Source organism: Agelaius phoeniceus, chromosome W (assembly GCF_051311805.1).
Source record: "Agelaius phoeniceus isolate bAgePho1 chromosome W, bAgePho1.hap1, whole genome shotgun sequence".
Lineage (NCBI taxonomy): Eukaryota > Metazoa > Chordata > Aves > Passeriformes > Icteridae > Agelaius > Agelaius phoeniceus.
In genome coordinates this window covers 22,328,548-22,355,758 of record NC_135301.1, presented here as the reverse complement: position 1 = coordinate 22,355,758, position 27,211 = coordinate 22,328,548, and the positions used below count along the sequence as shown (strand labels likewise).

The 27,211-nt window shown below is 43.0% G+C and overlaps 1 pseudogene; it reads right to left on the bottom strand.

Annotated features, from left to right (window-relative positions):
* The window catches only part of LOC129133616 (transmembrane protein 161B-like), a 172,349-nt pseudogene that overhangs the window by 109,337 nt on the left and 35,801 nt on the right, over positions 1–27,211 (bottom strand).

Genomic DNA, 27,211 nt, shown 5'->3' with positions numbered 1-27,211 from the left:
ACTTGATAAGTATCTACAATCAAGATAGTCAGAGTCATCAAGGGCATGCATCCCAATATCAGGTTCCTGTAACTCGACATCAGCATTCATTACTTCCCAGAAACGGTTTTGTCCCGCCCAGCACAGAGAAAAGGAAACTACATGAATATGTGAAGTGACAAGAAGAATAGAAAAAAACTGCCCCAGGCAGAAAAAACTGTATAAAACTAACCCGGCAGACACAGTATTTGTGAACAGAGGGGATCCGAAGTGGTAGAGTTCGGATCAGTGTTCACCCAGCGCCGATCCTGGGCTCAACGCTGTCCCTTTGATTGTGGCTATCAGAGACTGAATCTTGGTCACGAAATAAAAGCCTATTTTTTGATTATAAATTTGGCTTTATCATTTATTATCTATAACATAACCCATCAACAAGCTATAAGAAGGCTTGTAGAAAATGGGAAGAACTTCATGATGGCAAGATTCCCCGGGCGGCTGTTATCACTGAAGAAATTAGGAGCCACGAAAGAACTGGATTTTCCTCTTGTGGAGAACTCTCCATAACATTAACAAGAAGGACTTCTCTCCCTAAGAGAACTAAAAATACTATTTTAGAAATAGTAAACTAACTAGAAATTTTAGGTTTTGTTTCTTTACATTATCAGTGGGGGAAAAAAAAAGTTGTAGGGGGAGGAAAAGTATTCTGAAGAGTTTGTTTTGATTCTTACTACTTTTTTCTTTTAGTTACTATTAATAAAATTTTCTTTATAGCCTTTTAAAGTTTTGAGCCTACTTTACCTTTCTCCTAATCCTATTGTAACATATGTTATAATGTAATTCATGCTTAAGGGGAGAACGTATAAAATAAAAATTGTAAAAAGATTTTAACATCCAGTGAGCCTCTGACCACGAGCAGCCCAGGGACAGATGAACAGATGACTACATTGGAATTACAAAACTCCTGGTGGCAGCAAGAGAACAATGCCTCGTTTACTAATAAAAGAACGTGGCTGGCGCAGAGATGGGCTTCCTCCAGAGCCATCAGGGAACATCCAAGGGTGATCATCACTTGCAAGATACCATCAATCAAGATAACCGAAGTCACCAAGAAACATATATCTAAATACGTGACTTCCCCTGACATGGTCAGCACCTGCCACTACTCAGGAAACAGCGATTGTCCAGCCCTGCACAGTGAAAAAAACCTTCATCCATATGCGGGGTTACAAAATAAATCAGGGCACCTCTGCCTCAGGCATAAAAAACTGTATAAAACAGCCCCTCTGGAAACGGCATTCTGGCATTCGTGAACAGAGGGAGATCCGATGCGATAGAGGTTGGATATAGGTTCACCCAGCAACGACCTCGGGCTCGATGCTGTCTCATTGACTGTGGTTTTTGAGGAACGTAATTTGGTCACGAAAATAAAATCTTTCACATTTATTAATTTGGATTTCTGGCTGACCATTTATACACTATCTTCCTATCTCACAGCAGGAAGTAAATACATAAGTGATTGGCCAGCACTGAAACCCACCATACTCATCAACACATTAGTTTGGAGATCTCAAAATTAGTGAAATCTCAAATTAGCAAACCAAAACCACTACAACGTTATATTTGGAATAGTATTGATTTCTATAGTGTCGTGAACGGCGGAAGAATTGCATCACACAATATGCGTGAACAGCAAATCCCCAAGGTTTATTGATAGCTCACACATATTTATATTGGTGTTAATGAAGCTTATACATATTACAAAGCTGAGCTCATTATTGGTTAAAGCACACATAAATCAACCACACCTACTTCTATGCTCTAATGATTATTTTGTTTCTACATTTACATTCCTGTGGCTATTCTACCAAGGCTATCTTCATTTTTCAGGCAAAAGATTCTCTCCCCCATCTTCATGTTGCAGCAAGGTCACCATGACTCTTGTCAGTGATTGGACACTGGTTACTTAATCCCCAGCTTGTTTCCCCTATCCTTATCCAACGGTATCACATCGAAGTGGCCTTTCTCAGCTAGCCAATTATCCACAAAGCTCTCCACATTTCCCCCGTTTTTCTGTTGAACAAGCATGGTTTGATTAAATGCGGTAGCTATCATCTTTTGCACCATATTCTGTAAGCATATACAAAAACATGGCAAAATTAATACTAACAACAAAGCTACAATAGCTACTACAATGCCAACCTTAACAATAGAGCGTAACCATGACCCTAAGTTTAAAGATTTGAGCCATCCATCAATACCAAGGCCTGATACTACCTGTAAGTTCCCAGTTAACCTCCGCAACTCAGAGAGCTGTGAGTGAACAGACTGTGCATGATCAGAAAGATTCATGCAACACATGCCTTCAAATTCTTCACAGCCATGGCCTTGTGCAAGTAAGAGAAAATCAATTGCAGCTCTATTTTGAAGTGTCGCATGGCGAATAGAATCAACATCAAGCGAAAGACTAGAAATTGCCAAAGAAGTTGCATTTGTTTGTTTAGCAAGCCAACACCCTAACCTATTTAAAATAGCATGAGCACATGCTGCTGATACCCCTGGAGCTAAGAAAGATGCTGCAACTATGGTCTCTGGGGACCAAAACTTCACATCATCCCGGCAGTCTGCTGCAAATGCATGAGCCATTCGTTTGCTTCTACGATGGCGGCGGCTCATGTTAAGTATCATGGACATGTTGGGTGTAAGTAGAGACAGCCGTCCAAGTGTACATGGTCCCCCATGCAGCATTGATGGGATACCGGCCCAAGCACAGTCTCTACATATCAGGAAGTATCCTGCTGGCAATTGAATAGGGTCATTTGATGAGACTGACACTCTCTTTGTTGTATAATTGCATTACGGTAGACAGCCATGCTGGAAGTTACAACATTAGAATGGTTCTTGACTGACAGCAGGCTTCTATAGTAAAAATGAATACATGCATCTGCCATCACTGACCCTAACAGCTCCAACTCTTGGGGTTCCTGTGGTGCCACAGGAAAGTGAGAAATCCACTGATCCCAATTATCCACACTTGTCCTAGCATTGCTGACCTTACAAGTTGGTACATGTGAAGGGCACGGCCAGGGATCTGCTGGTAATCCAACCAAACAGGTTGTGAATGGATTGCCAGGAGAAGATAATGACAGGCAAATAGTCCCCTGTTTAGTCAAGTTTGCCAGGGTGACCCATATGTTAGTCTTGGGCTGAGGTGGGGTCCATGCCTGATGGTCTACACTGTCCACCAAAGCAGCAAAAATTAATAAAGCAATAGCATAAATTTTCCATCTCACCCTGATCTCTCCAGGCACTTTTTTGAACCACCCGGCCATCATGTCTGTCACAAACTTTTAAGAATATCTCTTCTTTCTCAGATTTAGCTTCTTTAGGTTCTTCAAACAATCCTCCCACACTTGGTTGGGATCCTGATCTTCTGAAATAGGACCTATCACACTTGACTGTGACAGAGGAATATTTCTACTACACTTAGTCTGCAAAATACATGACCGAGATATCCCCAAAACACGTTTGACTAAATGTTGTATTTCCCATCTAAACCATGCAAGGATTTTCTGTTCTGGGGATTCATACAACTGTAACCCCTGGAAGCCAGGTAGTCCTGTAAACGATTTAAGATCTCTCTGCCAAGAGTCAAACCGCCAATAGAAACTACACTTTTCACACCACAATTCAGCTAATCGAGATTGATGTACCCACTTAGTTTCCTGACAACCTCCACAAAAAAGCAGTATCCATGCAGCACAACGTCTATCTTAACACTTAATACAAGCTAAATCCCTAGGCCCTTCAGATTCAAAATCAGAAAACATTGAATGCAAGCTTAATATGTTATCAAGAGATTTGCACCGATCAACTGCTCGATCGATGGCAGCATCACCCTGTCCTTTCAGTTTAAGAAGTATCGGTTGAAGGATGATCAACAGCTTCGTCTCCACTCGCTGACGATCCTCTTCGCTCAGTTGATTGAGGTGTTCCATCAAACACAGCTGCTCGGGTCCACTTAGCAGGTACCCACAGAGATCCTGTAGGGGTAGAAACACAAAGATATCCGCGGCCCCAATATAACACCTTAGCAGGACCTTGCCATTGTCCTGTTCTAGGATGTCTGTATCTCACCCATACGTCTTTCTTTACACCATCTGTTTCTTGTACATAGTGATGGATCACAGCAGGAAACTTATTTTCCCCGAAAACACACAAGTGGTTCAAAACAAACAAACACTTTAACAATCTTTCTTGTGGCTCTCTGGTATCCATATATTTACTCAAATATCTTTTCAAGGTACCATTTGCTCTCTCTACAATCGCTTGCCCTGTAGGAGAATTAGGGATGCCTGTTACGTGTTCTCTCCCCCACATTTGCATGAATTGCTTTATTCTTTTGCTACAGTAAGCAGGCCCATTATCTGTCTTGATGTGCTGTGGCACTCCCATTACTGCAAAACAACTACTGAGATGTCTCTCCACCTGCCCTGCTTTCTCACCAGTCTGTGCTGTGGCCCATATAAAATGACTCTAAGTGTCTATGGTAACATGCACGTACTTCAACCTCCCGAACTCAGCAACATGTGTGACATCCATTTGCCAGGTCTCATTTGTGCTCAGCCCTCTTGGGTTAACTCCCAGACCTAATCCACAGCCTCCATTATGATGACTACATATAGGACAGGCTTTGACTATTGCCCGTGCCTCCTCCATAGATATCTGAAATTCTCTATGAAGGCCTTTTGCATTCTGGTGGAGCATGGAGTGTGCCTCTCTGGCTATGGTTTGCTTGGGAATTGGAGTTGCTTGTGTGATTGAGACTAATTTATCTGCTCGCATGTTACCTTCTCCCAGGCCAATATCCCATTTGTGACTTCTGATATGGATAACACAAAAAGAATGCTTTCTTAGCTTAATTGCTCTCTGCAGCTGCATAAACAGTTCATGTAACCTCCTGTTTTGAACCTCTTTTATAGAGGCATCCTCTATTCGCTCACACACTCCTGCAACATACAAAGAATCTGTTACAATGTTAAGAGGTCCAGAGAAATGCATCATGGCCCATACAACAGCCAATAACCCCATCGTTTGCAAAGTGTCCAACTCAGTAGCTTGGAGTATATGATGATGCCATTGTCCCTCTTCTTGCCAGGTCACTGCAGCAGTTTTGGATTTTCTTCCTGCATCTGTATAAGCAGTTATAGCATCCGACAAGGGCTTTAGTGATCTTTTTGGGCATTGAATCCAACCCCACTGCCCTATCCAATTCAACGGTATATTGGGAATATCATCAGTGGCAGTCACACTACCGGCTCCCAATAGGGCCTCTTGTAACTCCATACTGTTTGTCAGGTACCAGGTCAATGTATCTTTCTTCATTGGTATCTGTATCTGATCAGGTTCCTTTCCCGTAATCTGTACCGCCCGTTCACAACCCTTTTTGAGCAAATCAGCTAAAATTTCAATTTTTTGAAGAAGTGTTTTATGTTGTTGAAGTGGAGGAGATATCCATTCCAAGGCCCATATCTCCCCCGTTTTTCTGTTATGCTGAGTAAGTGCACCCAGTAAAAATTTTGTTCCACACCAAACTGTCAGCTGTATGGGAAGATCAAGATCACGTCTCCGAACACTGCCTTGTGTGACACAGTCCAATATCTGTTGCAGTGTCTCAACCTGTTCAGGGGTTATACGAACAGGCCGTGCCGGATCAGTTCCCTTTAACAAAGGTCGAAGTTCATCTAACAGTTCATTAGGGATACCAACAATGGGGTGCAGCCACTGTAGGTCTCCCAGCAATTTTTCAACATCATGCAATGTATGTAATTTAATGTTTAATTGCAATTTCTGAGGGGTAACAATTTGATCAGTAAGTGTCTACCCCAGATATTTCCAAGGTGCAGATAATTGAATTTTCTCAGAAGCTACAGTCAGTCCATAAAGCTTCAAAGAATCATATATTGCCTGAATTTGTTGACCTGTAAAAGGTTCTGGTTGCGCAAATAAAATATCATCCATGTAATGGTAGATGATTGTTTCAGGCCCGGCATGCCGTAAGGGTTGTAAAGCAGTGTCAACATAGAGTTGACACAAGGTGGTGCTGTTGCGCATCCCCTGGGGTAGAGAAACCCATTCAAATCTCTTGTCCTGCTCTCTCCTGTTTAGAGCTGGCAGAGTGAATGCAAATCTCCGAGTGTCTCGAGGATGAAGAGCAATAGTAAAGAAGCAGTCCTTCAGATCAATAATCAAAAGTGGCCAGTCCCTTGGCAGCATAGCCGGATTAGGTAATCCTGGTTGTAAGGCTCCCATAGGTTCCATTTGTTCATTTACAGCCCGCAAATCATGTATTAAACGATACTTTCCCGACTTCTTTTTAACAACAAAGATGGGGGTATTCCATGGACTTGTTGACAACTGTAAATATCCTTGTTTATATTGTTCATATACCAGTATGTGAACCTGTTCGAGACTTTCCCTTTTTAAAGGCCACTGCTTAACCCATACCGGAACGTCCGTGGTCCAGGTTAATGGGATTGGGAAAGTCCATGCAATGGCCTTTAGCGCAAAGGGTGTTCATTTGTCAGTACTACTCCCATCTGAGCCAAAATGTCCCAACCAATAAGGCACTGCACAGTAGGAGGCAAAGGTACAACTGATAAAACACACCGCACAGTTTTGACATCAATAGTCACAGATAGCATGGGTGTGTTTCTTGCAAGTGTCAGGCCTCCAACTCCGGTTACTGGCATTGTGGATGACTGCAATGACCAGTTGTGGGGCCAAAAATCCGGACTCACAATGCTGGAGTCTGCACCAGCATCTAATAATCCTACCAAGGTTTGATTTTCACCCCGATAATCCAAAATTACAGTGCGCTTAGGTCATACATTCAAGTTCATTGTTAAAAGAGTAAGGCCCTCAGTGGATCCAAATCCATGCTCTCCTCTCGACTGTGCTTGATGAGGGGGTACAGTTTTAGCCAACTGTTGCAAAGGAATCAATTGAGCTATCCTTTGTCCTTTTTCGATTCGCATAGGTGGAAAAAGAGTATGCACCATAATAGAAATCTCCCCTGTATATTCAGCGTCTATTATTCCAGATAAAACAAATAATCCCATCATGGTAGCCGAGGAACGACCTAAAAGCAAAGCTCCCATAGGTAATCCATCAATAATGAGTGGTCCCTTTACTCCAGTTGGAACCTTTTCTGGGTGGGTGGTGATCAGGGTTACTGTGGCTGCGGCTGCCAGGTCCAATCCGAGGCTCCCGGCGGTGGCTGGCTGGAGGCAGGTTGAGCTGAAGTGGTGACAGCCGCTGCTTGTGTCTGGGTGCAGCGGCTGGTGGACGCGCTGGCTCTGCCGTTTCCCGAGCGGCGTCTGCAGGCTCCGGTGTTGTGGGTATCCAAGTGGCAATTATTACACCAAACACTGATTGCGGGACAGTCCCGTCGCGTGTGCCCCATACCTCCACACCGGTAGCATTTGAATCGGCCAGTAGATGGAGCTCGTGGAGCATTTATTGCTGCTGCTTGGAGCGGGGCGAGGGCTGCTAGCATCTGATTCTGTGAAGACTCTGCCTGTTTCTGTAACCCGACTCCTAGCTCTTTAATAGCATTTACTAGCATTGCTTGTGATCCTATTGGAACATTTGCTAACCGTTCTAAAGCTTCCTCTATAGACCAATTAGCTCCCAGGGTATTTAACACATTCTTGGTAGGCTGATTGCTGTTTTGGAGGGCGCACTGCTTTAGCAAGGTCCCTTTCATGAATTCAGGGACTCCTGCCCATTCAATAGCGTTGGCTACCCTATCTATAAAAGCTCCAAATGACTCATCTCTATCTTGCTTTATTTCCATGTAAGAAGGAATCCCTCCCGGATCCTTAATTCTGTCGTTAGCTAAACGTGCCAACCACATAGCTTCCCTGCACTTTTCAGGACCAATTAATGCCTGTGCTTCCGTTCGAAGAAAAGGCCCTAACCCCATTAATTCCTCCAGGGTTACCCCATATAACGGGTTGCCTGGTTGCCGTACTATCGCGACACATTGCTGAGAGATCATTTGCCAATGTGCGTTGAACAAAAGCTGTTGATGCTGAGTAAAAATGAGCTTTACTAATGCCCTGCAATCTGCTGACAGCAAAACCTGAGTGCCCCAGATGTAATCCAGCATTTGTTTTGTGGGTTCACTAGTTACTCCAAATTGACTAACTGTGGATCGTAACTGTGATAACAAGTTCCAATCCAAAGCAGTTATTGTAGCTTGAAACCCTCCCCCCGCCAGGGGAGAATAAACCACTGGACAGGCAATTTCCATAGCAGCTGATATCGCTTCGTCATCCCCCGTGTCCATGATTTCTTTTGCTACCGCTGCCCATGCCTCCCTTCGCTGCTGTGCAATGGCCCTTGCTAGGTCACTCTCTGACCCGGGGATGGGAGCATTACTAGGCGGAGGAGGTGTAGGGTTTGACACCGGGGCAGGCGGTGCGGACGGCATTGTTGGAGTACACGCAGGGGGGAAGCTGCTGCCTGAAGCATGCGCTGATACTGGCGGGGAGCTGCTGTTTAGAGCAGGAGCTAAAGTCGGCGGGGAGCTGCTGTTTAAAGTAGGTGCTGGTGTCAGCGGGGACGTGCTATTTAAAGCAGGCGCCGATGTCGGCGGGGCAGTGTTGCTTAAAGCAGGCGCCAATGTCGGTGGGGAACTGCTGTTTAAAGCAGAAGGCGATGCCGGCGGCAGATTGACTGTGGATGTAACAGGGGGTAACGGGGAACCAAACCAGTCCCCATAATTCCTGTTTTTTTCATGGGCTGCACTAGCCTGCTGAGCAGCTTTTTCCTCCGCCTGATATTTCAACAATTCATCATGCACGACTCGCTACAACTTTCCCAACTTTCTTGCAGTTTTATCATCATCTATGACTGCCTGCCACAACTTATCCCCAAATTTACGCCACTCTGATAACTCATGCACTGTGTGAGGATTTTGAAAAGTCCCTGTGCATACCCATAAGCTAACAACCCATGAAGCTCTTTCTGCAAATCTATACCCTTAACCTGACGCTTTTGTAAAAAGCTAGTAAATAAATCATATGCTGCTTGCCTTTCTTTATCCATGTTAAAGATAACAGCGTGCTTCTTGCAGCCCTTCAAGGCGTTGGCAGCACGTATCGGCTGGGGTCTCCGATGAGGTCCCAGGGCACAGCACTTTCCCTTTTTCAGCGGTGCTTTTGCCGTCCTCGGCTGCGGTAGGACCTGAACGCTATACACCGATCGACCATGGCTACCGGCGAAACACGTCTCGGGTCACCATTTGTCGTGAATGGCGGAAGAATTGCATCACACAATATGCGTGAACAGCAAATCCCCAAGGTTTATTGATAGCTCTCACATATTTATATTGGTGTTAATGAAGCTTATACATATTGCAAAAGCTGAGCTCATTATTGGTTAAAGCACACTTAGATCAACCACACCTACTTCTATGCTCTAATGATTATTTTGTTTCTATGTTTACATTCTTATAGCTACTCTACCTAGGCTATCTTCATTTTCTGGCAAGCGTTTTTCTCCCCCATCTTCCTGTTTCAGCGAAGGTCACCATGACCTCTGTCAGTGATTGGACACTGGTTACTTAATCCCCAGCTTGTTTCCCCTATCCTTATTCAACGGTATCACATCGAAGTGGCCTTTCTCAGCTAGCCAATTATCCACAAAGCTCTCCACAGTATAGTGTCTTTTTTTTTGTATTTTGGGTAATGATCTGGTGTTTGTATATTTTCTGTAGACTTTGGTTAATAGTTATATATTTAAATTTTTTTACACTTGAAACATGGTTTTTTGGTGAGTTTTGTTATTATTTCTGTGGAATTGTTTTGTTGAGGAGTTATATGGAGAGTTGTGAGGGTTTTTTTAAACTTTGACTTGTTGTTTATAGAAATGTTTTGAATTGTTCTTTTAAGATTTTTTTTGGATTGTTGTTACATGTAAAGAGTGTTTACTTTGTGGTAGGTTTTGATTATTTGAGGTAAGGTTGGTTGTGGATTAGGTAAGGTACTAATTATGCATTTGTATTTTTTATTGGTGTTAATGAAAGTCAAGTTTTGAAGTAGATGAGGATGTGTTACTTTATTGCTCTACTGTTTTTTTTATGTTTGAGTAAGGTGATCTATGAAAGAGGTGCCAGAGAACCTATTTATAATTTTAATTGGATAATTAGGTTACAAGCTGTCTTTGAAATAATAACCAACCAGACAGCTACAGCTCTTGACCTTCTTGCTGACCAATCCACTCAGATGAAAAATGTGGTATTTCAGCATTGGATGGTATTAGATTATCTATTAGCAGAAGAAGGGGGAGTGTGTGGAAAACTAAATGAGACTAACTGCTGTTTGCAAATAGATGACAATGGAAAAGTGGTGAAACAAATAACAAATGGAATAAAAAAGTTAATTCATGTACCAGTCCAAACATGGAAAGGATGGGAATGGGACATGTTTTTGAGGTTACTTGGTAGACCGTGGGTTAAACTAATACTTTTTCTCATCTTATATGCTATAGCAATTCTAATCTTTTTACCATGAATGATACCTTGTTTGGTGCAACTCATTCAGTATGTGACCAAGGGGATACAAGTAGTAGCCATGCCTACTGATCTAGAAATGGCTACAAAGGGACAAAAAATGCCACTGCAAATAATCCCAAAACCAAAAAAGACCCAGGAAAAGAAAATTAGGTCAATGGTAACTAAAGTTTGTAAAGACAATTATTGTGAAACTAAGAAGAGGAGCAACTGAAAGGAATGAGAAGAAGGTGTCTTTACAAACTGTGGGCCTGATGGTAGATAAGGCCAGATACTGTTAGGTGAAAGAAGCAATGGGAGGAACCATAAATTCCATAGGAATTCCACTAATTGACACAGACTGTTGCTTACCAAGGCCGTGCTAAATTCCTGGACTTAGAGAAAAAGAACAGAGACACAAAAAAAAAAAAAATGAAGGGGGAAGGAGGGGGGATGCACATTGGAAGAAGGTCTGTATGAGGAGATTTGGGAAGTCTGTACTTCTCAAGTACCTCAGCCAATGGGGAAAGAGAGAGGGAAATGTGGCCGGGAAATTAGGATAAAAAGGAGGTTGCATCCTCCAACAACTTGAGAGACCCCAGGGGAAATGCCTCATGGCCTCTCCCTTTATACGAATAAAGTTACAGGACTCCTGTCCTCTTTTTGGACATAAACCTCTGACATCGTGGATTAACTTTCCTGACACCTTGAAGACATACTGAGGACAGTTTAGCCTGAAGTTTTATTCAATACTCCACTTCCCTCCCTTGGTGACACTATAAATTTTGTAAAGAAGCAGCTTGAGGCCAGGTGTGGCACATCAGGGATCAAGTGATATTGCCATCAAGAACCCAATCCCTCCTGTCCCTCATTCCCGAGTAGTTGGAGCATTTACAGGGGGCATGCTGGTTTACTAAAGTTGCTTATAATCTTTTTTGTGTTCATCAAGGTAACGAGTGGAAAAGGGCCTTTGTTTGCACATATGGCCATTCTGAGTATTGTGTGATACCTTTTGGCCTCTCTAATGCTCCTGATACCTTTCAGGGCTTTGTCACCAATGTTTTCTGTGACTTGTTGGACAATTAGGGCATTTTAGTTTACTCGAGGATGTGGGAGGAACATGTTCACATTCAAGAGGATCTCTCCCAGCTTTGGCTTCACTGCCTTTATGCAAAGCTGAAGTATGCCTTCCTGCAACAGCATACAGACTTCCTGGGGCAGTCATCTGCCCCCAATGGCATGAACATGGTCACGAAAAAGACTGATACCCATCTTTTTTGGCAGTGTCCCATGGTGGTGTGTGGTATGCAATGCTTTTTAGGCTTTGCTAATTTTTAATCGGTATTTTACTTGGAATTTTGCTCAAAAGGTTGCTCTGCTCAGAGCATTGACTCATAAGGGTGTCTCTTTTAAGTGGAAACACAAGGTTCGGGGGGCCTTTGATGACTTGAAGCAGGCATTTACGATGGTCCCAGTTTTGTCCCACCTGGATACCAGTCATCCCTTTGTGATGGAGGCAGATGCTTCTGTCCATGCTGTCAGGGCAGTACTTTCTCAGTGGCATTCACTGAATGGACAGCTTCATCTTTATGCCTATTTCTCCTGCCAGTCGACTGCCGCAGAGAGGAATTACAATGCCTGGGATGGAGAGCTGTTGGCCCTCATGGAGGCAGGTGCTGAGTGGAGGCACCTTCTTGTGGGACCTGTTGAACCCCATTTGGTTCTGACTTACCATTGAAATTTGGAATATTTTAGGAATCTGAAGTGCTTCTCTCCCAGCTGAATTGTTGGGCAACTTTTCGCTCTCAGTTTCCATTTATTGTCACCTACAGGCTGGGTAAACAGAATGACAGGGCAGATGCCCTGTCATGTCAGGAAGCCTCAGCAGGAGATGCTGCGGCAGATCTGCTACCCTGTCACTTTTCTCTGCAAATTTTTCTTGCGGCTATGCCAGCCAGTACCTTAATTCTGTGCATCAGGTGATGGCTGGTGATCCGTTGGCCATTAGTTTTGAGCAGGGGATACTTCACAGAATTTGCAGGAGAAGGATGGTTGTCTGTATTGTGATGAGGGACTGCATATCCCTGCTGACCAACTGTGCATGTAAGGTCCTTCAGCACTGTCATGACACACTGACAGCAGGGCAGGGTGGTCATCCTACCTCATCAACCTCTACCTCCATCTCCAGTTATGGTCCAGGGCCAGAGAGAATATTGTGTCTGGGCTATTTTGGATTCCAGGATACTCTGGGGAACCCTGCAGTATTTGACTGATTGTGTGGGTCATGGACCAGAGGTTTCTGGGCACCCATTATCCTGCTAAGTTTGGTACACTGGAGGATGTGGGGGAACACCCTGGGTGAAGGCAGGAGATAGGGTTACAAAGATGTCCGTTCAAATGAGATGGTCTTCTGTAAATATTAAGTCTTCAAATGCCACTGTTGTGGTATCAGGAGAGTTAATAAAACTGATTAGCAGGCAGAGCTCAGCTTCTCCAAGCTACTTCCTGTGGAGGCTTGAAGGCCTACCACTAAGGCTATAGCACTTCAATCCTGGAGGGGCAGAAACAAGCTAGGAGAAACACCCCTCTAAGGTTAGGGTGAGAAAAGCCTCCCTCCCATGGGCCTCTGCAGGCACATGTTAATGTTTCAATTTTCATTGGTTCTCCCAGTTGTTCCACCCCAGTTCAGCCCTCATTCACCATATATGTATATCCCCTAGAATGTTCTCCCCTTTCTCAATCCCTATTGGCCCCAGTTTGCTGCAGTGTTCTGCCCCTGTTATCCCATTGGTTCCCCTAGTTTGCTGTCCCTCCCCTGCACCACTTTTCCCTGTTCCCATTGGTCCTTGACCCTCAGATCCACCCCTTTTTTCCCATATTTAACCCCGTGCCCTCCACCCTGCTGGGTCTCTGTTCCTGGACCCTCTTCAAAGCAATAAACAGCCTTTGGCTCTCCAAAGACCTGTCTTTCGCCTTTCTTTGTTAGCTCTTTTGCAAGTGTGCTCTGGGCTCTGAAAGCACAGATCACTCTCTGGGACTTGTTGAAGCACACCACTTCAACTGCCTGCAAGACCCTTTGAATCTTATGTCTCTGTGTCTTCTATTGGGCCTGCCCTGACAAGCAGCTCCTTCAGAGAACAGAGGTATATCCACCGAGTGGAACTTAAGGTTATTATACATGTTGTTGTTATATTAGCAAAGTAAAGAAAGCAGCATTTAAGTCTCCACATTACCATCCTGATTCACTTTGAAGCTTCATATCCATCTGTCAATAAAATTTACCTTATTACAAACAACTACATATATATTAAAACTGTACTTTCTTGGTTAGATATTTATGGACTATGACAAATATCCCAATCATAATAATGAAATGACACTAACAGAATTTGACTGTATAGACATAAAAATGCAGCACATTTGAAACATTACATGAAAAAGTTTAACAAGTGAAAAAAGACAATGGAAATAGGTGATCTGTGATACTGTTTTCTACCAAGCTTCACAGTAAATTTTTCCAAGATGACAAAATTTAGGCTCATATGTAAGTACACATTATTATGCCATACTTTCACACAGCAGAGAGCATATGATTGTTCTAGTGAAAGTGAGAATATGCATGCTTTAGATGGCAGAAGATTGCCAAGGTTGAGGAAAGACATTCAGTGTAAACTGCAAATGTTAATGCAATTGTGTTTTCCTGTTTAAGGCTCATATTGGTGAAAAATGTAACTTATAGGTATGTAACTGAAGTTATTTTAAATATTAATAATTATCACTGGTTAAACGCACAGTTGTAAATTGCAATAGTATTAACAATTTTGCTTCAATTTGTTACAGAAAACTTGGATAAAATTATTTTCTGAATATTAAGAATATTGTGACAATCATGTAATATTGAAGAATTATATATTAAAGAAAAGGCTTAATTTTTAGCCCAACATTTGGCAAATAGGGTTGCTACCCATGTAGCTTAAGAAACTGAAAAAAAAAACCCGTTGATTTTATGATGAACAGGTTATATGCGCAGTTTATGAATTAACACAAAAGTTACAATTTTAAGAGAACAGCTTACATTGGAATAATTATTAAAAAAAAAAAAAAGACCAAAGGAAATCACCTATTTCACCAAAAAGCAAGTCACTGTGTATTCATTTTAAACGTTTTCAGTTCAGAAATCTTGCATAAACATAGCCAGCTCTATTACCTCAAGATCAGTCTTGGTTCTTGCCCCAATTACATTTCTCATGAGGCTGTTCTAGAGCTTCATGACTGAAGATAAGAAATCTGTTTCCAGCTTAAGTTGATAGACAGCTATCCTGTCCTTGGACTCTTTTTGCTAGGTTAAACAAGGCAAGCTCTTTTAGCCTCCTCTTGTAAAACAGGCTTTCTGCTTCCTGGATCATCCTAGCAGTCCTTCTCTTCACCTGTTTGAGTCAACTCATTTTTCTTGAACACAGAACTGTACACAGTAATCAAGATGAAGTTCTACATCGGTGGCCTTGTGCAACAGGATTAACATTTCCCTCTCTCTTTACTGGAAATATGTAGCAGGATGCTCTGCCTATATGGGGGTAAAACAGCTCAAACAATACCCTATTTGCAAAAGTGCTGGATGGAGAAGGGGGAGGTCATGCTGCTTTCAGTGTCAAAGAATGCTGAGACCAGCCTGACTCATCAAACCCAAAGTTAAATATTCTGAGGAAGAACAATGTTTCCTGGACTATAAAAGCCCAGTGCCACTTTTTAACAGTAGGGTCTTCTAACATATCCCTTCTTGGAGTATGTGTGGAGATTCTCCCCTTGAGTGGGGACACCTGTAGGCACACAGTGTGTGGTAATTGGGAATGGGCCTGTGCCCGAGCCTCATCCCTAATGGGCTACAACTGTGAAAAGCAGGTGAACAGTATTGAAAGCAATGAGACACGGAGTGTAGGAATGTGCCCCCTGTTGACAGAGTGACCAAATTATCATTTGTCTCCTTAAAAAGGAAAAAAAGCCCAGAAGTTTCTCTCCTCAATTAGGTAAAAAGACACGTCATAGGACCTTGGGGACTTCACCTCAAACTTAAGGATAGTCAATTGGACAGAAGCCAAAAAGTCCTGCCTAAGCAATTGACTAGAAAAAGAAGAGAACAAAGGAACTAATTGCTTTTGTGAGGTGTTTTATCAGGAGCAAGAGCCTCTTGCACCTGGCTCGGGTTTTCTCTGTAAAGAGCTTTGTTATTTTTGCCTTTTATTAAAATTTTTCTGTTTCCAACACTACCACAGAAGCCATCCTGCTGATTTTATTCCATCTGAGGTAGCTGAGCTATCTCAGGTGTGATATAGATCTCCAAGAGCTCATAAGACCTGGCTCAAGGAGATCCCTATATCAATGGAGTGCCAAAGTGTACTGACCAATCATGAAAGGGAATAGAAGGCACACAGGTGCAATGCATGAACAATGAGGGGTATAAAAGGTTGGGCTAAATAGCAGGAAGAGTAGATGCTTATAGCCTTCTGAAGTGGTGTGATGTTACTCTGTATGGGCAGACACCTGAAGCCTTCTGATGTGGTATGGTGTTACTCTGTATGAGTTGAAGCTTTCTGAAGTTGTATGATGATACTCTGTGTATCACGGCCATCTCAACTGTGATGTATGCTGTGGCATATGCTGCAACAGACACCCCTCAAAGTTACTCCTTAAGGCTGAGCAAAAGAGATTTGCCCATGGTCATTGGTACGGGTAAGTAACAGCAATCTCTACTTCATAATTACTTTGCTAGCTTTAATATCACTGTTTCAATGTTGCTTCAGTAAATAGTGCATTATACTACTAGTTATAGCTACCTATGCTGCCGAGCCATCCTGCTGGTGCCGTGGGAGATCATGGGGCTAGAAACAGAGGTGGCTCTGCAGACCCCACGGCTGGAATTGAACACAGCAGGAGCCAGAAAACAGCCATGCAGCCCAAGCAGCCACTGCCATTGTGGCCCAGCCCCTGAGATCTTGGCACAGCACCCCCCAGTGCAGCCTGAAATCCTATACCACAACTACTCCGGCCACTGCTGGTAAGAGATTACAAGACAATCCACAGGCCTGGGTAAGATATTAACTCTTTCAGTGCACAGATGAAACTTACAGACATCAATCCTCTCTCAAGTCAGAGAAAAAGAAAGGGTGAAGATATGTAAAGAAAACAGCATAGAGACACCGAGGTCTGTGAAGAAACAGTCAAATCCCAGATGGGAGGGGAATGAGGAGATGCCTTAGTCTTGAGCTGAAATTCTTTTGTAAGGCCATAGTGATGGACTATGATACACTAGAATATCCCTATAATTCATGAAAAGCATGGAGGGATGGAGCGTTCAAACTGTAGACATGAGCAAGACACTTGTGCTGAGGCAAGTAGATGTTGAAGCAACTGTGATCCAATTACAAGCTTGAATATAGAGAGATAAGAGTGGTTAAAAATCTTTGCCCCCACGGAAGAAGAAGACCTCTGTTCCCAGAGATGATCTCAGAGATAGATTAAGAGAACCTTTGCTTCTGAACAGCTCATCCTTAAAAGTGTACCCTATTAGCCAAAGATTAAGCCCTCGAAAACAGTTGTGGGGAAAGCTGTAAGTCAAGGGGAGGAGGGGTGGGACTTTCACATAGCAATCAGATTTCCTTCTCCCAGGCAGCTGGTTCACTGTGACATTAAAGCCACAAGAGAACTGTTTCTTGTGGAAAAGTCTCCATGTCATGGCAGGAGAAACTTCTCTCCCTAACTGAACTGAAGAAAGATTATTTTAGAGGTAGTAAACTGACTGAAAATACTAGGTTTTGTCTCTTTATGTTGTCAGTAGGAAAGGAAAGAGTAGTTGGGGGAGGAAAAGTATTCTGAAGACTTATTCTGATTTTTATTATTCTCATTTTAGTTTTGTTAATAAGGCTTTCTTTATACTCTTTTGTTTTGAACCTGCTTTGCTTTTCTCCTAATCCTTATCTCACAGCAGAAAATGAGTAAATAATTTTAGTGAGTGCACTGGCATTTGGCCAGTGCTCAACCCAATACACATACTTATATAAATATATTTGGTTTATCATCCTTAATCCTGTGGGACAAAATTGTGTAAAGGCTCAATTACACCTATACAATCTTTTAGATATAAACTATTGACTAAGTCTGCAGTCTAGGATTGGATCCAGCTTCATGCAGGCTGCTCTCTGAGGAGTAGTTTAGGAAGTGAGGGGGTCCTTTTTGAACCTCATGACTCAAAAGGAAGGCTTCTCTAGTAAGCTTTGTCTGAAGCTTCCCTTTTGCCCATGACAAAATACCTCACCCAATATATCCTAGGAGCACATTTACCCTTTTCTCAGCTGCTCAAAGTAATCCTGCATTCAGCTAATATACTCAAATCTTTTTTATCCTACTTCAAGCTGAAGAGCTTTAGTTGTATATAAGAATTCCTATTCTCAGTCTTTGAATAGATCCATCAATAATTTTTTTGCCATCAAACTAGCAGTGTCACAGATAACTTTTGAAGACTGGGAATTACCCAGTTCTCTACAATTTGGGCATGTTAAGCACTCTGTTAGGCCAAAAGAACACAGTTCAGTACAGAGCTGTGGTAGTCAAAGTAAACAGGACAATTATATGCAAGAAGTTTTATATTCAAAGTCAGAGGTTTGCCAGTAAAGTACTTATATGAATTAAAAAACCAAACCAAAACACTTAAAATAAGTTTTTACCTATCTTTTTTGCTCCTGCTTCTTTGTTTCCCTGCAAAAAGTCTTAGATCTTCTTCAGTAGGATGCCGATACCATTGTAAACTGAGAAAAAACACCTCAAGTAAAACAATGTCAGTATGATCAATTCAGAGTGCTTTTTCTTGTAAAACTATATATAAAAACACATACTTACACACATTAGGCTATGTATTTTGCAGCACCTACCCAAAATAACTTTGTGTTAGAAGTACCAACACTGTCTCAGCTGATCAATTACAGCTAAACTTCAACTGTCTCCAGTATAAAAGGCACATGCTCATAATTAGAAAGGTTTGCAACTATCAACACGCCATTCAAGTGAAAGCAATTGTGCTTCTTAAAACACCCATTTTTAAAGTTGGCATCTACCACATCAAAGACTGTACCTATTTTGGAGAAAGGTCACTGTAATTACAATTACTTATGAGAATCATGTTCTAAATGATTTTACTAAGGATAACTACTCTTCTAAAAAGAAAAGTAACTTAAAAAAATATGTAACAGCTGTTATGGAATAACCATAACCAGTCTTTTTTCTTACAAGAACCAGATCTTAACATCTACATTCCTGTCCTAAAAGACACAACAGTGATATCTTCAACTCTTACTAGAAAGAAGAAATTAACAGCACAAATTACAAATTCATAGATATTTACAAATTAAAGGTATTGAAATGTAGCATAGAAAAAAATTGGTACACTGGGTTTATATGGGGATGTTTTGACAGTAGGGGTGTGTGTGTGGGGGGGGGGGGGGGGGGGTGTCTGCAGGGGTGGCCTCTGTGAGAAGACACTGGAAACTGCCCCTACATCAGCCAGAGCCAGTTCCAACCGACTCCAAAATGGACCCACCGGTGCCCAAGGCCAAGCCAAGCACTGATGTTAGTAGCGTCTCTGTGATAGCATATTTAAGAAATGGTAAAAAACTGTGAAGCAACTGTGAGAGAGAAGTGAGGAAAAAATAGAAATGAGAGAAACAATCCTGCAGACACCAAGGTCAGTGAAGGAGGAGGGGGAAGAGATGCTTCAGGCACCATAGCAGATACTGCTTTACCCAGGGGTGAAGACCATGGTGAAGCAGGTTGTTGCCCTGCAGCCTATGGAGGTTCACACCATAGCACGTATTCACATTGCAGCCATGGAGAACCCCTAAATGCAGCAGGTGGATATGTACTGAAGGAAGCTGCAGCCAGAGGAGAGCCTATGTTAAAGAAGATTTTTCTGAAGGTCTGTAGCCCATGGGAGGGACCCCACACCGCAGAAGGGAAAAAGTATGAGGAATAAGGAGTGGCAGAGACAAACCCCTATTCCCCTGCACTGCGCAGGGTGACTGAAGGATGTAAAAGACTCATAGTCTTGTGTTGGAAGGGACCTTTAAAGATCATCTAGTCCAACCACCTTGTAGGAACATGGTCCACTAGATCAAGTTGCTCAAAGCCCCATCCAACCTGACCTTGAATACTTCCAAGGGTGGGGCATCTACAACCTCTCTGGGAAACCTCTTCTAGTGTCTCACCACCCTCATTGTATTTAAAAAACAAAAAAAAGTCTTCCTTACATCCAATCTAAATCTACTCTCAGTTTAAAACTCTTGCCCCCTGTCCTCTCACTATCTGCCCATGTAAAAAGTCTCCTTTCATCTTTCTTATAAGCTCCTTTTATGCACTGAAAGGCTGCAATAAGGCCTCCCCAGAACCTTATCCAGTATGAACAAGCTTGTCTTCCTAGTAGAGGTGCTCCAGATGTCTGATCATCTTTGTGACCTCCTCTGTACCTGCTACAACAGGCCCGTGTCTTTCTTGTGCTGAGGACCCCAGAGCTGCACACAGTACTCCAGGTGGGGTCATAAGAAGGCAGAATAGAAGGGCAGAATCCCCTCCACTGCCCTGCTGGCCATACTGCTTTTGATACAGCCCAGGACAGAATTGGCTTTCTGAGCTGCAAGCAAACACTGCCGGCTCATGTCCAATTTTTCATTCACCAGTGCCCCCAAGTCCTTCTCTTCAGGGCTGCTCTCAATCCATTAATCTCCTAGTCTGTACTGATATTAGGAATTGACCCGACCCATGTGCAGCACCTTGCACTTGGCCTTGTTGAACTTCATGAGGTTCTCATGAGCCTACTTCTCAAGCCTGACAAGGCTCCTCTGGCTGGCATCCCTTCTCTCAAGTGGATCAACTGCACCACACAGGTTGGAGTGTTTGACATTAAATTGAACTTTAGTGGAGGATGAGAAGGTTGAAAGGAAGAACAATGGTGGGACAAACATGCAACTAATGCTTTAGGAGAAACTCCCAATCTGGGAAGTTTGATTGCTGGTATAATTAAGTGTTTAACAGGAACTTGCACAGAGCTCACTGACAACATCTTAAAATAATTTAAGAATTAGTATGAGTTCAAACTAGCAATGGTATAAAGAACACAATGTGTTCAATAGGGGTTTCTACATGGGTGTATGTAGGTGTTATTGTGCTAAATATTTGACTTATGCTGGAATTTTTTCAACAGAAAATAAGTTTAGTACAAGCTAATAATATACTATAGAAATTTAAAACACTGAATATTGTAAGTTTGCCCTGAAGGAATTCACTGTCAGTTCAAACACAAAAACAAACCAAAACAAAAAAAACACAAATAGAAAAACACCTCACCAATCCACATCCCCCAATAAAAACCACCCACTCCAAAGAAACCCAGACTAGACATTGACATGAAGGGGGGGAGTGAATTTTGTTGTTTTTCTTGAGACATCTGTAAAAGTGAAAATTATTTCATTCATTCGCTGTCATCATATGAGGTCCCAGGTGAAACATTTATTGTTTTTGCAAAGGAACTTGGATACAAAACAGACACTGTAAGACTGAGAAGTAACAATGCAGCTACCTTTTCATCAAAGACAAACTACAAAGATACTTTTTTCTTTCTTAGTTTTTATATGATCTAGATAAAGTGGTTAAGTTCAGAAATAGTCATCTGCTCATCTGCTTTAGCACTCATCTCCCAGATTTGAACTTGACATTTTGAATGCACTACAAGTAAGTGATAACCCCTTTCAATCATGCAAATCACTTGTGTTGGAAGCTTTTTTTTCAACAATCTTTCCTACAGATGGACATACAGCACCTAAAAAAGAAGCAGAGAAAATTTCTTGTTCTGTGTAGTGTACTACTACAAATTAATGATGCTTTAACCATAACTACAATATAATTACACTCTAGAACTACAGTTCAAATGATTCATAGCAATGATTAATAGTATGAGTCAAATAAATAAGCCCTACATACCTTGTGTTTGAAATCTCTAAACCAAGAGATTTAAACATTTTAATAAAGGTAGACTTAAAGATTTGGAGTTCATATGTGTTCCAGGTTAGATATGGTTAAAGTTACAGAACTGTACCTTTGACATTAGTTTGAATTAGTTTGAATAGAAACACCACACATATTCCCTGGTTGAATCAAATGAAGGTCATGAATGAATGATCAACAAATCATCAGTTTTCTTCTCTTTTCCTAAAATGGACCCCAATATAAGACAGAAGTATCTGATAATCTTTAAAAGCAATTGGGATTGATTTATCAGTTAAAAATTCAAAGGCCTACGCAAATACCTGTTGCCGATTAACTGAGTTCAGTTAATATGATAACTGAAATTCTGTTCAAGCTCTGAAAACAGTACAGATTTACTGTTGAAAACATTTATATTTTTTGTCAAATTTAAGATTTTTAATTTTTCACTTCCCTAGACCTGCTGGCCATGCTGTTTCTGATACAAGAGGGGATGTCATTGGCCTTCTTGGCCACCTGGGCACACGCTGGCTCATGTTCAGCTGCTGTCGACCAGCACCCCCAGGTCCTTTTCTACAAGGCAGCTTTCCAGTAACTCTGCTCCAAGCCTCTAGGGCTGCAGAGGGTTGTTGTGACCCAAGTACAGGACTCAGCACTTCACCTTGCTGAACCTCATACAATTGGCCTCATCCCATTGATCCAGCCGGTCCAGATCCCTCTGCAGACCCTTCCCAACCATTAAGATCAACACTACCACTGAACTTGATGTCATCTGTGAAGTTGCTGAGGATGCACTCAATCCACTTGTCCAGGTTGTTGATGAAGACATTAAACAGGACTGACCCCAATACTGAGCCCCAGGGTGTTACTGTGACTGACAGGGGCCTCGCCCAATCACACCTCTCCCAAGGCTGCAGGCATCTCACTGGCCAGAACCTGAAGGGGCGTAGAGTTTTAGCCAATGAAAGTATCCAGACTGGGTTTTTCAAATGCCCTATATAAGGAAGGGCATGGGAACTAAAAACTCTTTGTTGCCACATGAATATAGGGATGAGTGGTCTTTGTCTCCTGCCCACTCTCCCCCCCACGTGACACTCACACATGGTGACCCACGAAGTGATTAGGACTTAGCCATATTTTGTGCACAGAGCAAAGGAGACAGACGGTGTAAGAGCCGGTATGATGTAAAGCCGGTGTTATAAATGGTCAAATCGGTAGCCAAATTTATGAAAAATTTAACAAAGATTTATTGGATCGATAACAAAAAATAGAATTTCGAAAAAGAACCCCCACAGCCAAGACAGCGTCAGCCCCGGGTGCAGGCGCTGGGTGAACTAGGGTCCACTGACAAAGTGACAGCATTTCCCCAGGAGTTCACCCTGAGTGCTTCCAGCGGCTAGCTTATATACAGTTTATTCTGCCTGAGGCAGAGATGACCACATGTTTCTTTGTGTCTCTTCACATGTAGAGCGGGATCCATACATGTGCAGGAACAGACAAAGACAAATCCGGAGACTCAGACAAATGTCTGAGTATTCAGGCAGAAGCTGTATTCACATGTAGTAGAGTGATCCCAGTTCCTGAGTACCGCAGATGTAATCATGCCCAGGTGCAGGTCTTGTGAGTTTCTTGAGACATTCCATTAATCATGGTCCAGGAAGGTCTAGATGCTATCTCCCAGGTGCAGATGCCAGGGGAAATCATTTATGATGGTCTGGGACTGTCCTATTCATACAGTAACAGACCTGATATTATCTTAACGCTGTCCGGGAACTGATTACAATGAGAATAGAATTCTGCTCCCAGCCAGAGTGGTCAAAGGCATAACTTTGGACCTTCACAATATTTTATACACACATATATCTATCTATATAGCATGAATTATGTCTACCATATATTACACCAGGATTATTACAGCATCAGAGCTGAACAGCAGCGTTGGAGCTGGAATACAATACGGCGTAGAGCTGGACATCGGTGTTGGAAACGGAACACAATACGGTGTCAGAGCCGGCACGGTGTAAAACCAGGACTTCACTGGTAGACAGCGGAATTGCGGTGAATCTACTACGGGCAGTGGAAAACTGCGGCGAAAAATCCCCTCGGCAGACAGAGGAAAGTGCTGCGAGGTTTCAAGCCCTGTTTTTGTGGACTGGAATCACCTAGGAGACCATGAGAGCCTAGATTTCAGCACCAGAAAACTGTCTTAAAGGTATGTGTGAAAAATGCATGTATTTTATGATTGGCTTTTCGCAAATATTAAAATGAATATTATATGTGTTGTGTTAGAAAGTAATGCTGTATTAATTCTCTTAAGTACTGTGTTAAATATAGTTTTAGGTCATAAAAATTGTTAAAATAGTAACGATGCTATGTAGGATACTTTTTTTAAAAAGAAAGGACTCGCAGCAAGATAGCAGCCACAGGACACTTAAATCTTTCAGAGAAGAAGAATTTATGGCACTCTTATCAGAAGAAACAAACTTCTTCCCGCCTCAAAGGCGCTGTTAGGATTTGGAGGAAGAAGCTGACGATGACCAGACAGAATCCTGTATTTGAATGGAATTGATGCATCATGTATGAAGTGTGTGAATATGCAACAAGCTATTGTTTTTAAGGGTTAATCCTTTGTTAACGGGGGTCCTTTTTCGGGCTCGTGCTGCCCAGAAAAAGGTACCCGGATGTCCGTAACTCTTTGTCTTTATTGTCTCATATTGTCCTAATTCAGTTTGTCCAAATAATTATTACTCTAATTGTATTACTATTTTTATAACCATTTTATTACTATTAAACTTTTAAAATTTTGAAAACAAGTGATTGGCGTTTTTAACAATTTGGTAGCAGAGGATGGTTAACACCTCGCTGCCGGTGCTTTAGGAGAGTCAGAGTGGGGAAGGCGCGCCCTGCCCTCTTTGGCAGCCTCGCTCTGTCTCCCCTGAAGTGACCGACAGGCACAGGTTACGATCTGTGGACAAAAGGAGGCAATGAAACAAAGAGAAGGGAAAAAGGCTCCCTACAACCACGGTAATTGGCCCCCTAAGACTAGTAGTGCACACGAAGAACCCGGGAAGGAAAAGGGATTGGTAAGTATTTCTCAGGGGGGCCGGTACAGGGGGATGAATGTGTGTGAATAAGAGGCGGGCTGGTTGTCCCAGACCTGCCAAGTGAGTGCTGGAGTCTCCCATGCTGCATTTCCGACTTTCCGCGAGGGAAGCGGCCAGTAAAGAGAGGAAGCGAGTGGTAAGAGGAGTGAAAGAATCCCCCAGGGTTACTGGGACTGGGTCTCAGGGAGGGGTTGGACCCCTCGGAGGCAGGGAGCAAGGTTTCCTAGCCCAATCCACTAGGAAACAGGACAGGAGGGGCCCCTAAAAACCTGCTGGGTTGAGGGATTTATATTCCAAGAGCATCCAAGAGCAGGGTTGAGCAGAATTCTGTCGAAGTGAGGATATGCCCAAGAACACTCAGGGTGGGACAGCACAGCTGGGTTGAGGGATATCCAATAGCACCGGGACTGGCCAGTAACACCTAAACTTGTAATAGGTGATGTGAAAGTAAAAGGTACCTTATTGTTGTTTTGTTGTGTGTGTGAGAGTGAGTCACAGAAAAAGTCAGCCTCAACTTCCCGGGCGGGTGGGAAGGGGGAGGCAGTGGAAAGAGGAGTGAGTGACCCGCACACCAGGCTATTGTTCCCGGGTAGGTGGGAACTTTTGGGCCGAAGAGAGTGAGTGACCTGCACACCAGGCTATTGTTCCCGGGTAGGTGGGTGTGGAGAACTTTGTGGATAATTGGCTAGCTGAGAAAGGTCACTTTGATATGATACCGTTGGATAAGTTTCAAGGAGACAAGCTGGGGATTAAGTAGTCAGTGTCCAATCACTGACAAGAGTCATGGTGACCTTGCTGCAACATGAAGATGGGGGAGAGAATCTTTTGCCAGAAAAATGAAGATAGCCTTGGTAGAATAGCCACAGGAATGTAAATGTAGAAACAAAATAATCATTAGAGCATAGAAGTAGGTGTGGTTGATTTATGTGTGTTTAACCAATAATGAGCTCAGCTTTGTAATATGTATAAGCTTCATTAACACCAATATAAATATGTGTGAGCGATCAATAAACTTTAGGATTTGCTGTTCACTCATATTGAGTGCTGTTTTTCCTCCGCCGACCCGACAAATGGTGACCCAAGACGTGATTGCCGGTAGCCACGGTGGATCGGTGTAAGGAGTTCGGGTCCTACCGCAGCAAGGACGGCGAAAGCACCGCTGAAAAAGGGAAAGTGCCGCGCCCTGGGTGAACTCATCGGAGAGCCCGGCCGATATGTGCTGCCGAGACCTTGAAGGGCTGCAAAAAGCGTGCTGTTATTTTTAACGTGGATAAAGAAAGGCAAGCAGCATATGATTTATTTACTTGCTTTTTACAAAAGCGTCAGCTTCAGGGTATAGATTTGCAGAAAGAGCTTCATGGGTTGTTAGCTTATGGGTATGAACAGGGACTTTTTAAAAATCCTCACACAGTGCATGAGTTATCAGAGTGGCGTATATTTGGGGATAAGTTGTGGCAGGCAGTCATAGATGATGATAAAACTGCAAGAAAGTTGGGAAAGTTGTGGCGAGTTGTGCATGAGGAGTTGTTGAAATATCAGGCAGAGGAAAAGGCTGCTCAGCAAGCTAGTGTGGCGCATGAAAAGAACAAGGGTTATGGGGACTGGTGTAATTGTCCATTACCCCCTGTTACATCCACAGTCAATCTGCCACCAGCATCGGCTTCTGCTTTAAGCAGCAGCTCCCCGCCAACATCGGCTCCTGCTTCAGGCAGCAGCCCCCCCCCCCCCCCCCCCCCCCCCCCGCGTGTGCTGCAACAGCACCGTCCGCACCGCCTGTGTCAAACCCTACATCTCCTCCTCCTAGTAATGCGCCGATCCCTGGGTCAGAAAATGACCTAGCGGGGACCATTGCACAGGAGCAAAGGAAGGCATGGGCAGCGGTAGCAAAAGAAATCATGGATACGGGGGATGAGGAGGCTATAAAAGCTGCTATGGATGTTGCCTGTCCGGTGATTTATTCTCCTGTGGCAGGGGGAGGGTTTCAAGCAACAATAACTGCTTTGGATTGGAAGTTGCTATCACAATTACGGTCCACAGTTAGTCAATTTGGGGTAACCGGTGAGCCCACAAAACAAATGCTGGATTATATCTGGGGGACTCAGGTTGTGCTGCCGGCTGATTGCAGAGGAATAGCGAAGCTTATCTTCACTCAGCATCAGCAGCTTTTGTTTAACGCACACTGGCAATCACTCTGTCAAGAATGTGTGGCAGTAATGCAGCAGCCAGGCGAGACGTTACACGGAATTACCCTAGATGAGTTAATGGGTCTCGGACCTTTTCTTCGGACGGAGGCACAAGCGTTAATTGGTCCTGATAAGTGTCGGGAGGCTATGCGTCTGGTATGGTTGGCTATAGACAGGATAAAAGAACCGGGAGGAATTCCTTCCTTCATGGAAATAAAGCAAGGTAGAGATGAGTCGTTTGGAGCTTTTATAGATAAGGTGGCCAATGCTATTGAGCGGACAGGAGTCCCTGAGTTCATGAAAGGGACCTTGCTAAAGCAATGTGCTCTCCAGAACAGTAATCAGGCTACTAAGAATGTGTTAAATAC